This window comes from Biomphalaria glabrata, chromosome 1 (assembly GCF_947242115.1).
Source record: "Biomphalaria glabrata chromosome 1, xgBioGlab47.1, whole genome shotgun sequence".
In the NCBI taxonomy this organism is placed as follows: domain Eukaryota; kingdom Metazoa; phylum Mollusca; class Gastropoda; family Planorbidae; genus Biomphalaria; species Biomphalaria glabrata.
In genome coordinates, this window is record NC_074711.1 from 59239401 (window position 1) to 59252201 (window position 12801).

Sequence of the window (12801 nt, forward strand, 5' to 3'; positions counted from 1 at the left end):
GAGGCGGGTTGAGAAACTGATCCCACTACAAACTTCTACCTTTAAAATAGGTCAATGTTATCAGACATTAGCTGAGAAGCAAAAGTGTCATCGTTAGTAAAAAAAATAAAATAAAGTCTGTATTATTAGATCAAATAAAAGGCAAGTATTATCGCTGGATCGTGTAAAAAGGCAAGTATAATATTATCGTTAGATCAGGTAAAAAGGTCAGTATTATCGTTAGATCAGGTAAAAAAGGTCAGTATTATTGTTAGATCAGATAAAAACGTCAGCTTTATCGTTTCATAAGATAAGAAAGTCAATATATTCATTAGTTAAAAAGATCAGTAGGCCTACTAGGTCTACGCAGTGGCGTAGCTAGGGTGGGGGAGGAGGGGGCACTAGCGGATCCAGAACATTGGAGTGGCGGAAGCGATTTTTTTCCTAACTCTAACCCTTACGCCCAGTAAACCCTAACCCTAACGCCCAGTAAACCCTAACCCTATGCATAAACGTGCGTACAGCATATTGTATATATATATATATATATATATATATATATATATAATTATATATATATGTGAGAATAAAAAAAGCAGTATTTCTTAACCTTCGGCGAACCCCCCCCCCCCCACAAAAACAGTCATGTTGAGCCTGCATGGGCGTAGCCGGGGGGGGGCGTTGGGGTTCAACCCCCCACCCCCAGAAATGAAATCCCTCGCCCCCTCCGTGGGAATTCAGTGATTTATTTTTTGCTTTGATTTTGTTTATTTTGGGTGACATTTTAATACTATATCATCACTTGCCTCAGCGCAGCCAAGGGGTTTTGAGTTTAAAACTCCCTACGGGGGGGGGGGGGGGGGTTTGAGTTTCAAACCCCCTACCAGCGGGTTTTGAGTTTAAAACCCCCCTACCAAGGATTTTTGCAGTTAAATCCCTCTCTTCTAAAAACAAAAAAAAAAACAAAAAAAAAAGCAAACGACTATCCCCAAATTCCAAGAGCATAGTTAAGGAAGATTTTGATTTTATAACCCCCTATTCATTATTAAAAAAAGCAAATTACAGACTCAAAATTCTTTGAGGGTTTTGAGTTTACCCCCTTCCTCTTCAGTAGTGTTTGAAGCTAAAAAAAATGTCTTTTCAATATAAAAAAAGCGAATTACGCACTCAAAATGTTATGCACATAGGTAAATGGGTTTCGACTCAGTTTTGAGTTTAAACCCCTATTCAGCCGGGTTTGAAGCTAAAAATGCTTCTTTAATATGAAAAAAAAGTTAATTATGCACTTAAAATGTTATGAGCGTTTAAACCCCTTTCAGCGGGGTTTGAAGGTAAAAAATACCTCTTTAATATTAAAAACAAAGCAAATTATACACTCAAAATTCTATTGAGTGTAGTCAAAGGGGTTTTGAGTTTAAACTCCCTCCAGTGAAGTTTGAAGCTACAAAAATAACTCTTCAATATAAAACAAAAAGCAAATTACGCACTCAAAATGCCATGAGAGTTGCCAAAAGGGGTTTTGAGTTTAAACCCCCTTTCAGCAGGGTTTGATGCTAAAAAAAATACCTCTTTAATATAAAAAACCAAATTACACACTAAAATTATTTGAGCGTAGCCAAGCCAATTGGGGGTTTTGAGTTTAAACCCCTCTCCTACAGATTGCTTTTCTTAAAAGTTTGAAACCCCTCCAGATGGTTTTTGAGTTTAAAATCCCACTACTGAGAGTTTTGAGGTGGAAAATCTCAATCTTCAATATTATTGTAAAGCAAACTACAGTTACCAAATGCTAAGACCGTAGCTAAATGGGGTTTTGAATTAAAAAAAAAAACAACTCCAGAGATTTTTTAGTTTAAAATCCGCAACAGATGATTTTGACGATAAAACTTCCCTTTTCGATATAAAATCTAAAGCAAACTACAGTCACCTAATTCCAAAGCGTATTCAAGAGAGGTTACACATTTCTACCAGTTGCGGGGCCCTATTAATAAAGTGCATTGAACAGCCATCTGCCGAAATTGAAAAACACTAAATGTGGCTCAACAAAGATGGCTAAAACAGATTTTAGGAGTCAGTTATAGAGATCGGGTCTAAATCAAGGAAATCCTATGCCGAATTGGGATTCGACACCTTAGTAAGGTTGTGACAGAGCGTCGTATGAGGTTTGCGGACATGTTTTCCGACAAAATGAATTACGCATAATATAAGGGTTGCGATGATAACTTAGTACAACTTAGCGCCAGTAAGGCAGTAAGAATAGCATTTTAGGTTTTTGAAATAAAACTTTTTTAATAGCAGGAAAATTTACTGTAGATATCTCAGAATATTCATTTTTTGGCTTTCAATATTAGAAATAATGCTTGGCGGCGGGGCTTCGCCCCACGCTGGGGAAGCTCCAGACCCCATTGCTGCCAATGGCGGGGAATCTACAATTTTCCCACTAACTCCAGGAAGAAACATTCTAGGGCATAATAAACGTCTTCCGAACGAATGAAGGGTCAGAAGGTAATAAAGATCACACACACACACACACACAATTAATTTTTTTCAGCGCGGAGGTAAATAAAAAATATCCTGGCTACGCCCATGTGTTGAGGCCTTTCTCTTGCTATAAGCTTCCTCAATGGGGTTCGGAGCGAAGCCCTGACGCCAAAAGCGTTTCTTGCATTCTTCACTGCAGAAACATTCTCCTGACATCTACAGCTCATTATTCATCAGTAGAGTTTGGGGCGAAGCCCCGACGCCAAGTGCGGTGCAAAACCAAAATGTAGGCCCTATGTAGGCAAAGTATATTGTGCCAGGTCCATAATGGACACGAAACTGTGAAATTTATATAATTAAATATTCTCTGATAAAGTTTTCTTTTCATTATTGTGCAGGTAGATGTACAACAAATTCTTACGAAAACTGACAATTGTTGAACTTTACTACAGCTTCTAGTGCATTTCAACAAAAAAAAACAACATTATTTTGTTTATTTTACCCACAAAATCATTTCCTCCGATTCGGGGACATTACAATTCGTTCACTGACATTTCGTTCACAGACAAATCGTTCACTCGACAATTCGTTCACCAACAACTTGTTCACCGACAGTTTGGTTCACGACAATGCGTTCACTGACAATGCGTTCACTGACAATTCGTTCACTGGTAAATTGTTCATAGACAAATCACGTGTTTAATTTGTTTAGATTAAAACTTTTTGTAGCTATATTTCCAACAAAAAAAAATTGATTTCTGGAGATCGGGCCTAATCTGAGTTTCTTTTTTAATTTTTTTTGTTAATGAGGACAGTATGTGATAAAAATTATATTTTTAAAAATGTAATCTTACAACAAGCTAGGTGAACTATTAAAATGGGCCTCACTTAACCATAGGCAACATTTTTTACTTTCATCATGTAGGCCTTCTTTTACACTCATGTCCGTCAGTAGTCTTGTTTGCCCCACCCACACTGGCTTATCTTCTTAATAGCGGTCCATGTGTTTAATTAACAGACCTATTCCATCATGCCGTTATGGTCAACACTATTTAGGGCCTTCTTTTACCTATACCTCCCCGTTTTTTTTTTAAATCTACCCATTCAGCTGGATAGGCTACTCTAGTTAACACCTAGTTGAGTGCTAGACAGAATGGCGGCTTTAGAGTTCATAAAACTGTATCGGACAGGGAACCATTCGTTCGTAAAGCATTGGTGAAAGTTATCTTTTATTATCTTTGAGTATTTTTTTAAATATTTTATTTATTTATTTTTACATTTTTTTTCACCTAACTTAACATGCCTATTAGACATTTTCACTATAAATTAACAAGGTTACAAAGACAGTTTGTGTGGAAACTGTGACAAGTCAAAAACTCGCTGTCAGAGTCACTCAAATTTATCACAGCATTAATTATTATTTTTCATTATTTATTTATTTTATTTTAATTATTTCCCCATCCTACCCCTAAATTATTCACCCGCCACACCTTTTCCGCTCCAGGCTAGACTTAGTTGACCACATTGGAGATAGCTAAGGCGCGTCCTTTCATTTATCTTCCCTTGACCGGGGCAAAGATACACATAGACTCTTTGATCTTATCGCAGGATGTCTGACAGCCGCAGTGGACACCACCTTGTGTGGAATGCAAGTCACTCCCCCCCCCCCTTTCTCCTATGTCTCTCTTTGATCTAGGAGACCACGAGGACAAACACGCCCATTGGCTTCCCAATGTGCGAATCCCATCTCTTGTCGGACTTCACCCACGTGTAAGATAATTCTTAGCCTATGACATTTCCTGTTTCCGCCCACATTTTCCAGGCCTGTATATAAGGTGAATTAAATCAAGTCAGACTCTCTCTTTCTCATTCGAGCTGAGCTATCGAGTCTGGACTATATCATTTATTCTCCCTCCTAGAGGAATACCTGGTGGTAAGCCGAACTTAATCACAAGTTCCATCTTAATTACTTTTGTGCTATTTCCACTGGATATTATCATGTGTATTTTGCTTATTTCATTTGTATTTAATTAGTGCATTGTGTATTTCTCACTGGCGTAAGTAGAGAACATAGACATGTCCCATGTATGTATTTATGAATTGCATTAATCTATTAATGCTACGTTGCTCAATTGATCGTTGATGCAACCATGTATATATTTGTACATCTTATTTTCTTTATCTCGGCTGACAACCGTGATAATTTTACTAGCGCACTAATACTGCGTCTAGAGAAGAATTATGAGTTATCTCTCCTGTATTGAATTATCTCCCCTGTAGTCATTTCACTCTAACGAGAGTTGCGCCGCTTGAACGGACACCCTCTCCATTCAAGCGCGCTCCATTGTTCACGACCTACGGTCATATGTAAACAAACCGTCCTGGTCGCTGACCACCGCCCAATTCAACCCCCCCCCCTTTGTTTCTCTATCCACCTGTGTTATTTATTTGAGATTATTATTTCCCCTTATATGTACATTCTATATTATTATTTCCCCTTCTATGTACATTTTATATTGCTACTATCAGCCATCTATTTTTCCCCCATACCATTTGTCAGCATCTCCATATTGTGCTCTAAAGCCATTTCACCAATCTGACGAATGCACCTCAGTCGAGGGCATCGATAAGATGCATGAGAGACATGTCCTAACTTGTCTTTATTTATCCGCAGCCTCCCTCAGGTGTCTGCCTATTTATTGGATCAACGATCTACTTACCTGCCTATTTAGGTGCTTAGTGCTATTCAGCACTGTATTTGTTTGATATCAAGAATCACCTACTATCTTTGTGCTTAGTGCTATTCAGCACTGCACTAGCTCACTGATCTGCCCCTATTTATGTGCTTAGTGCTATTCAGCACCGCACTTGCCTACTGAGATCTACTCAACTCTACTGCTTGGCGCTATCGGCATTGCCCGCCTATTCGACAGCCCACCTGTCAACTTATTAGGTGCGACGTCCCTATAGATTCAGATCTGTGCGAGACGTCATAGCTACGCCAACCCTCTGCAACTCACTGGACATATCCTGTTCACTACGCTGCCCAGGCAGATCCGCTCTGCCCGCAGTACACGTGTGCCCACGGTAGCCGGCCACCCGCCCTACTGTGCCCACTACAGATATTAGAACTTGGGATTGAGACTCCACAAGAACTATATCACCGGCGTCCCTCTATCCGCTAGAGCGCCATCTCCAGCTGCAGAACCTCAAGCCAGGACACAGCCAGCTGCGACATCAACAGGACAACCAGCTAAGTCAGAGGACAAAGTGACATACTCTCTTATTAAGTGCTAGAGTGATGATTAAAGCTAGTATTACTTAGAGATAGAAGCAAACCCTCCCCCTTTTTATTCTTATATGTATATTTATGTAAATAAATATTCTTCATTTTTAACTTTTGTATCTATCTTTCATTGCTTTGTCTTGTTGCGTGTCTGCTCCCGATTCATATGCTGATAGGTTGGTGTGTGATAGCTTTAAAAATAATCATCCCCTAGACATAAAACGCGCCAAATACACATCACATTTCCCCACCTGTCACAGAAACACAAACTCAAAATCGGCCCCCGAAGTGGTCCATCCAGGCAGGTAAAAAGGCAGGTAGGCCCTATCAATATTTTCAGAAAGAACATCAGAATGAAATTCTATCAAAGACAAATGACAGAGAAGAATGGAGAAAGAAGGTTGACAGATCTTGTGTGGTGCCCCAGCGGTCCAGCAGACCAAAGGATAGCTGACCATTTTCCGTATGGCACGCTTTTCTTCAAGAGCTGAGGCCCATGTTTTCTCGCTGTCCATACCTTTATTGGTCACCGTCCTCTCCAACTAGTGCGGTCTAAGGCTGTCTTCCCAATGGTCAGTACCAATGTTCACTGATTTTCAATCCCGCTTTATCACATCCACGTAACGGAGGTGGGGGCGACCAGTTTTTTCTTGAGCCAGACGCAAGTTGCCCGTACAGAATGATTTTCGGGATACGATTGTCCTCCACACTCTTTCTTTCCATACTATTTTTAAGATCCTTCGAAGGCAGCGCAAGTGGAATGAGTTTAATTTCCTCTCTTGCTTTGTGTAGGTAGTCCACGACTCACTGCCGTACAGTAGCGTGCTAAGAACGCATGCCTTGCAGACCTCCATTTTGGTCGCTGTGGTGAGCTTCTGGTTTTCCCAAACTCTTGGTCGGAGTCTAGCAAACGTCGATGCTGCCTTCCCTATGTGTTTTTTTTTTTAAATCTCCTCTTCTAGAGACAGGTCATCTTGAACTGTAGATCCAAGGAAACTAATTCAGCTTATACCACCACATCTGTCAAGAACGATTTCTTTCCCTTGTTCAAGATACCAAACAAAATAATTAATTACTAATTATTAATTAACTAATAGTTTTTTTTTTAAATTGATTCTAAGTCGGGTAAAAGAATTAATTGTGCAAAATCTCAGCCTTATCTACGGTAGGGTGTGGGAGAAATAAGGTATAAGGTGTAGGCCCCTACAAACTTTTTACCATACAGACAGAGTGAGTTGACATAAGCTTTGTAAAATATAAAGCATAAGGCTAGCCACCATTACAATAAACCTGATAGACACAGTCCCTTACTTACACGCCGGTGGTACACACACTCAGTACTGGTACACAGACTCGCTAGTAGGCTACTGGATCACTGACACTATATAAGTAGGCCTACTGCCTACTGGTACACAGACTCTAGTAGTGGTTAACATTCCGAAGTTAATATAAAATTTGGTATAACGTTAGGTATAATTTGAGGAGCTTTTAAGATTCTATTGTTTTAATTGGCTTTTATAAAATTGCAATTAATATTTGCCAAGGGCCCCATCTTGTCATGAATGATGAGCCCAAAAGCATTGAAACCCTTTGCGCCATGGCTGGTATGCTAACAGGCTGTGGGCCCCTAACGGTTCGTAAGCCAATAATGGTCGTAGGCCATTCGCGCAATGGATGTTACGTACGTACGTTACTGATGCCCTTATCATTCAGTGCTAACTTACTTTGTTGTCTCTAGTTAACTGACCTTTGCTACGCAGTTGACCTTTAGCATCCACTGTAAAAAATCTATAATAAGCCGACCTGTTTATTTCTGTCAATATTGTGTGAACACGGGGGTGTTTCTGAAAAAAAAAAAAGGTTAAGAGATTTGGTGTGAGAAAACTTAGTCAGTGAACAACATTAAGGGATTTATTTGGAGGGCGGGGAGCAATTAGTTCGAGATGGAGTTTTAAAAAATGCCATAAATGATAACACAAAGCTAAGGCCGTGAAGTTATTTGTATTAAGTTATCTTGTCACGACTGACAACTTCGAAAGCCCTACGTACATTATTATAGTTTTAGTTGTTGTTTTCAATTATAACTGCATCGTGTCCACAACCGAATGTAGGTTAGAAGACGGCAAGCCATCAGCTCGCATCCGGGTAACCCTTTTCTTTTTTTTTTAGTCAAAACATTCTTTTGAAGAAGATATATATAGGCCTATAGTATATACTTGAAGAAGACATTATAATAAGTCTTCGCCAATGCGATACTAGTTCTAGAAGTCACCAATTTTCCGTACATCAGAATTAAATGGTCCAATTTCTACTAGTGACGCCTATAAGCTTCCCTAGACCAAACAAAAAATTATGTTTGCACCCCCATTAAACAGCCCTGATGCCAATTTAAGCGTTTTCCTGCTCTGGAAATTCATTCTCCATTCGTCTATGATGCAATATTGACAATTGGTTAGTAAAATCATTAAATTTTAGAGACCCTTCCGTATAATAGCCTTCAGGATAGAGGACTAAAAATATAAGTAGCAATTAGGTCTAGATCTATACAGAAAACACTGAACCATAATCTTCAAATACAAAAAAACAACAACAACAACAACAAAAAAAAAAAACAACCTAATACAATTTTCAGAAAGACACAAAGATAAAGGCACATTTCTTGTTCCATGTGCTAGGACGACTTTGTACAAATAGGCTTACTCCTTCTTCCCTAGTGCTATATTAGAGCATGGAAAGAATTGCCTGATTCCGCTAGGAAAACCTACGACTTGGCAGAATTTAAGTCATTGATTAACATGCATGACTAGATTGACCTATAGGGACACGCGTATGCAGTGGCGTAGCTAGGGTGGGGGGAGGGGGGGATTGAGGAGGGCCCCCAAATGAGAGTTTTTACATTAAATATTAAATATTACACGAAAGGCAGGGGTGACCAAAGAGGTCAAGCCCCCGGGGCCCCAAATAGTAAAAAAAATCAAAGCTACGCCCCCTGCGCATATGACGTAATCATCATCTTTTTTAAAATAACGTCTGTATTTTATAAGAAGATGTTGCTTTTTTAAAAATAGATGTTTAATGACTGCTTACACAGCTATAGACTTTTCTATGTTCTCGAAGGCTCCCGAGCCTCTATACTATTAGGCTACTACATTATCATAGGCATATTAGTCTGTTTATAGACGTATTAAGTCTTTTTAATATGTAGAGGCCTTTAAATTCAATTATAATTATTTCCTATAGTTAATATGCCTATTTAATATCTGTGTCTAGATCTAGATCTTGATCTAAATCCTATAATAATATAATGATAATACTAATATTTATCTATGGTGTATATAAAAAAAAAAATACAACGAAAAAAAAAAAACAGTTAACATAGCAGCTCCCGGGGGGGGGGGGGGGGGGGGTCGAGAAAATCGTGCAATAATGTTTATCAATTTTTAACTGTTCACTTACATTGCAATTCTTAACACTTAGGGGTGTAATGGACTAGACTTAACTAGAGTCCGACTAGACTCTAGAATAGATCTAGCTAGAATCTAGATCTAGATCTAGATTGATATAGATCTAGACTCAACTAATAAAATATTAATATAGATCTAGGTAATAACTAACCCTCTAAATGTCTAAACTATATATATATAGTATTTTAGAATATATCTAGATATATAAAAATATACACGTAGTTGACGTAGACGTCGTAGTTTATAATATTATTAATATTAAATATAATTTATATAATCATAATGTAGAAATATCTGTTGACTGTTTTCAGTGTTGTGATTCTGTTCTTTCATAAATGATAAAAATTTCAAGTTCAATTTAGAGTGTTATATTTATATATATTATAATTATTTTATTGTAATCATTTATAATTCTAAATCAAAGTTGAAACTTATAATATAATTTTAATTTTAAATTACCATTTTAATTATAATATATATAGATATAGATTCTATATATTATAGAATCTATATAGTCTAGATCTAGATAATTCTAGAATTAGATTTTAGATCTATCTAGATAATCTAGAAATATAATAATATAGATCTAGATCTAGTCTATACTGTTATGACTCTACACTGCGCACTGTCATTCGGCGCGACATTGTGTACCAGAGGACACGATAGAGAACAGAGGAAGGAAGATGGCCGATGATTAGAGATGTAAACAAGAAGGCCTGAGATGTGATTCTAAGTTTGGCTCTAGTTGTAGTCTATAATTGATTATTAAACGTTCTGTTTTATATCACTTTCGTTGAGGTTAATTGCTAAGTTATAGCAATTGGTGTCAGAAGTGGGATCCTCAACGAAAGTGGAGAAGAAGGTCTAGATCTAGGTATAAGACATTGAACGATTCCATTTTCGGGTAGATAAACATAAGTTTTGGTTTTAATTGATCAACGTTTTGATACGGGATGGCGTCTAAGAAAACACTTAGTCAACTGTCATTACAGGAACTTAGACAGGAACTGAGAGGGAGGGCGCTGAACGTAAGCGGCAACAAGAAGGCACTCATAGAACGTATTAGGCAAAGCATCATAGATGAAGAGCAGGGTCTGGACACCTATTTGTTTGAAAAAGAACCGGATATGAGGGAGCATTTTCAATCTATGCAAGAACAAATGAAGGAAGACCTGAAATCAGTAAAGGATGAACTTAAAGACGAATTAGGTAATAAACTGAGCTCAATAGCATCCTTTGTGTCTGAATTGAAAAATGACATGGACAGTTTCAAACAACAATTAAGAAATGAGGTCGCTGAATTAAGGTCCCAAATGGTGGGAGATGTTGATTCTAAAATTCAACAATTACGAAATGAAATGAAGGCGGAGCTGCAAAAGAAACAAGATGCGGGTGCCACTGTGACTGAAATGGCGGGGAAGATTAAACCACCGGTGTTTGACGGCTCTGTGTCTTGGTCGGTGTATCGATTACAATTCGAGGCGGCGGCGCAAATCAACAGATGGGATACCCAGGCAGAGAAAGCAACTGGTCTTATGTTGGCACTCAGAGGCAAGGCAGCCGAATTGTTACAGACTATGACGGATCGGACAGACTACGATGCCATGGTCAAAACAATGGAGCTACGATACGGCAATGAACACCTGCAGGAAGTTTTCAGGATGCAATTAAAGAATCGACAACAGAAAAACGGAGAGACATTACAGGAATTAGCAGCAGACGTAGAACGTCTCGCCCGTCTTGCCTACCCATCGGCAACACAGGAACTTCTGGATGTTCTGGTCACGGATGCTTTCATAGATGGAGTGGGAGGTTCGGAACTTAAGAAAGCCATCCGAATAAGCGGAAAACGGAAAATCAACGAAGCCCTCATCTATGCCCTGTCCTACGAAGCGGCCGAAGTTTCAGCGAGGAGCATACACTATTGTCGGACGTTAAATGTGGCGGAAGAGGAGGATCTGCCGCGGCTGATTCGAAGAATGGTGGAAAAGGCTTTAAGTGAACGGGAACATTATCAGACCTCAAGGCGTAGTAAAAAGACTTTTCGTTGTTGGAATTGTAACACTCCAGGTCATTTACGGAGGAATTGTAACATGTTGTTCCAAGGCCAAGGCTGTGCATCGGAACGTCAACCGCTACGATTCTACGGGCTTAGGGAGCAAGAACTGGCAACCCAGAAAATCGAAACTCCGAGGATAAAGACTCCTTTCAGAGTGTTAGAAGAAAGCAGAACCTTGAGAGTGCAGGGAAAGATTGGCGCTGGTTATTATAGGTTCCTCTTGGACACAGGGGCTACGCGGTCGATAATTGGACCTAGTCTGATTGGTGATCGGGAAATAATACGAGGGAATGACTACACTCTTGAAACGGCAGGTGGCGAACTGTTACCTATATTAGGACAGGTACGGCTTAATTTTGAAATAGGAAGTCAACCATTTAGTCATGGTTTTCTGATCGCCAATGTTGTCGACGATTGCATCCTGGGTCTGGATTTTATGCAGGAATTCGGTTTATCTCTAAACATTGGAAGTGGAACTGTACAATATGGACACATAGAGTTCCCATTGCTTGATGATGGTGTGGAAGGCATTCAGGTGAAACGAATCGAACATACGACCATACCAAAATGGTCTAATCTGTCAGTAAACAAGTATCATAAAAGGGACAAACTGAAGTGGAACAAACTGGAAGGCCAGCGACATCCTAGAAGAGCGGAGATTGAAACATCAACCAATCATTGTTGTGGCTATACGGGTAGTTACAAGGAAAGTGTTGGTGATGGCAGCGCCGTCGATGATCATAATGACAAATCAGATGCGTCTAGCTTTCAAGATAAAGAAAGTGGCAACCTTTTTAACGATAAGCGCAGACCCGAAAAGAAAACGCTAGATGAAGAAACTAGAGGAGTGACCTATAAGCAGAGTGAAACTATTGCTTTCGATGTCCTTGATATGAGTGCTTCAATGGGCATGACCAAATCAGACAACGTTGGGTCTGTGTCCAATACTACTGTTTGGCTACCAGTACTAACTGCAGACAGAAATCTAATAAGAACTGTACGGGCGGCACATCGAATGAACAATGCAAATACCAGAAAAACCATCAACAGGTCTGGACTTGACAAACGTGTGTACGTCTGCCTTCACAACGCAGAGTAAAAGATGAATCAATTTCAGCGGAAACTGGACACTGATAATGTGGTTAATGGACATGTGTAGAAAGGCATACCTTCTGGAGATGGCTGAAAATGACAGTGTGTTTATGACCTGGCCTCCAGTGGAACTCTAACTTTCTTGCACTGACAATTCTGTAGCCCTGTGGAAAATCTGGTCATGTTCGGGACGAACATAACTAAGGAGGGGGCAGTGTTATGACTCTACATTGCGCACTGTCATTCGGCGCGACATTGTGTACCAGAGGACACGATAGAGAACAGAGGAAGGAAGATGGCCGATGATTAGAGATGTAAACAAGAAGGCCTGAGATGTGATTCTAAGTTTGGCTCTAGTTGTAGTTTATAATTGATTATTAAACGTTCTGTTTTATATCACTTTTGTTGAGGTTAATTGCTAAGTTATAGCAATACTATAGAGT

At 39.2% G+C, this 12801-nt stretch overlaps 1 protein-coding gene across 2 annotated transcripts in view; it reads left to right on the top strand.

Moving 5' to 3' along the window:
* Nucleotides 1-26: 26 nt before the first annotated feature.
* The window catches only part of LOC106068808 (prostatic acid phosphatase-like), a 36079-nt gene continuing 23304 nt past the window's right edge, over nt 27-12801 (top strand). The window contains exon 1 of one of the 2 annotated variants that reach the window (XM_013228286.2): nt 27-171. The gene's annotated coding sequence lies outside the window, so the exon portion shown is untranslated. Of the gene's footprint in view, nt 172-9188; nt 9347-12801 lie in introns of those variants that run through there. The other variant, XM_013228285.2, reaches the window with a different exon arrangement.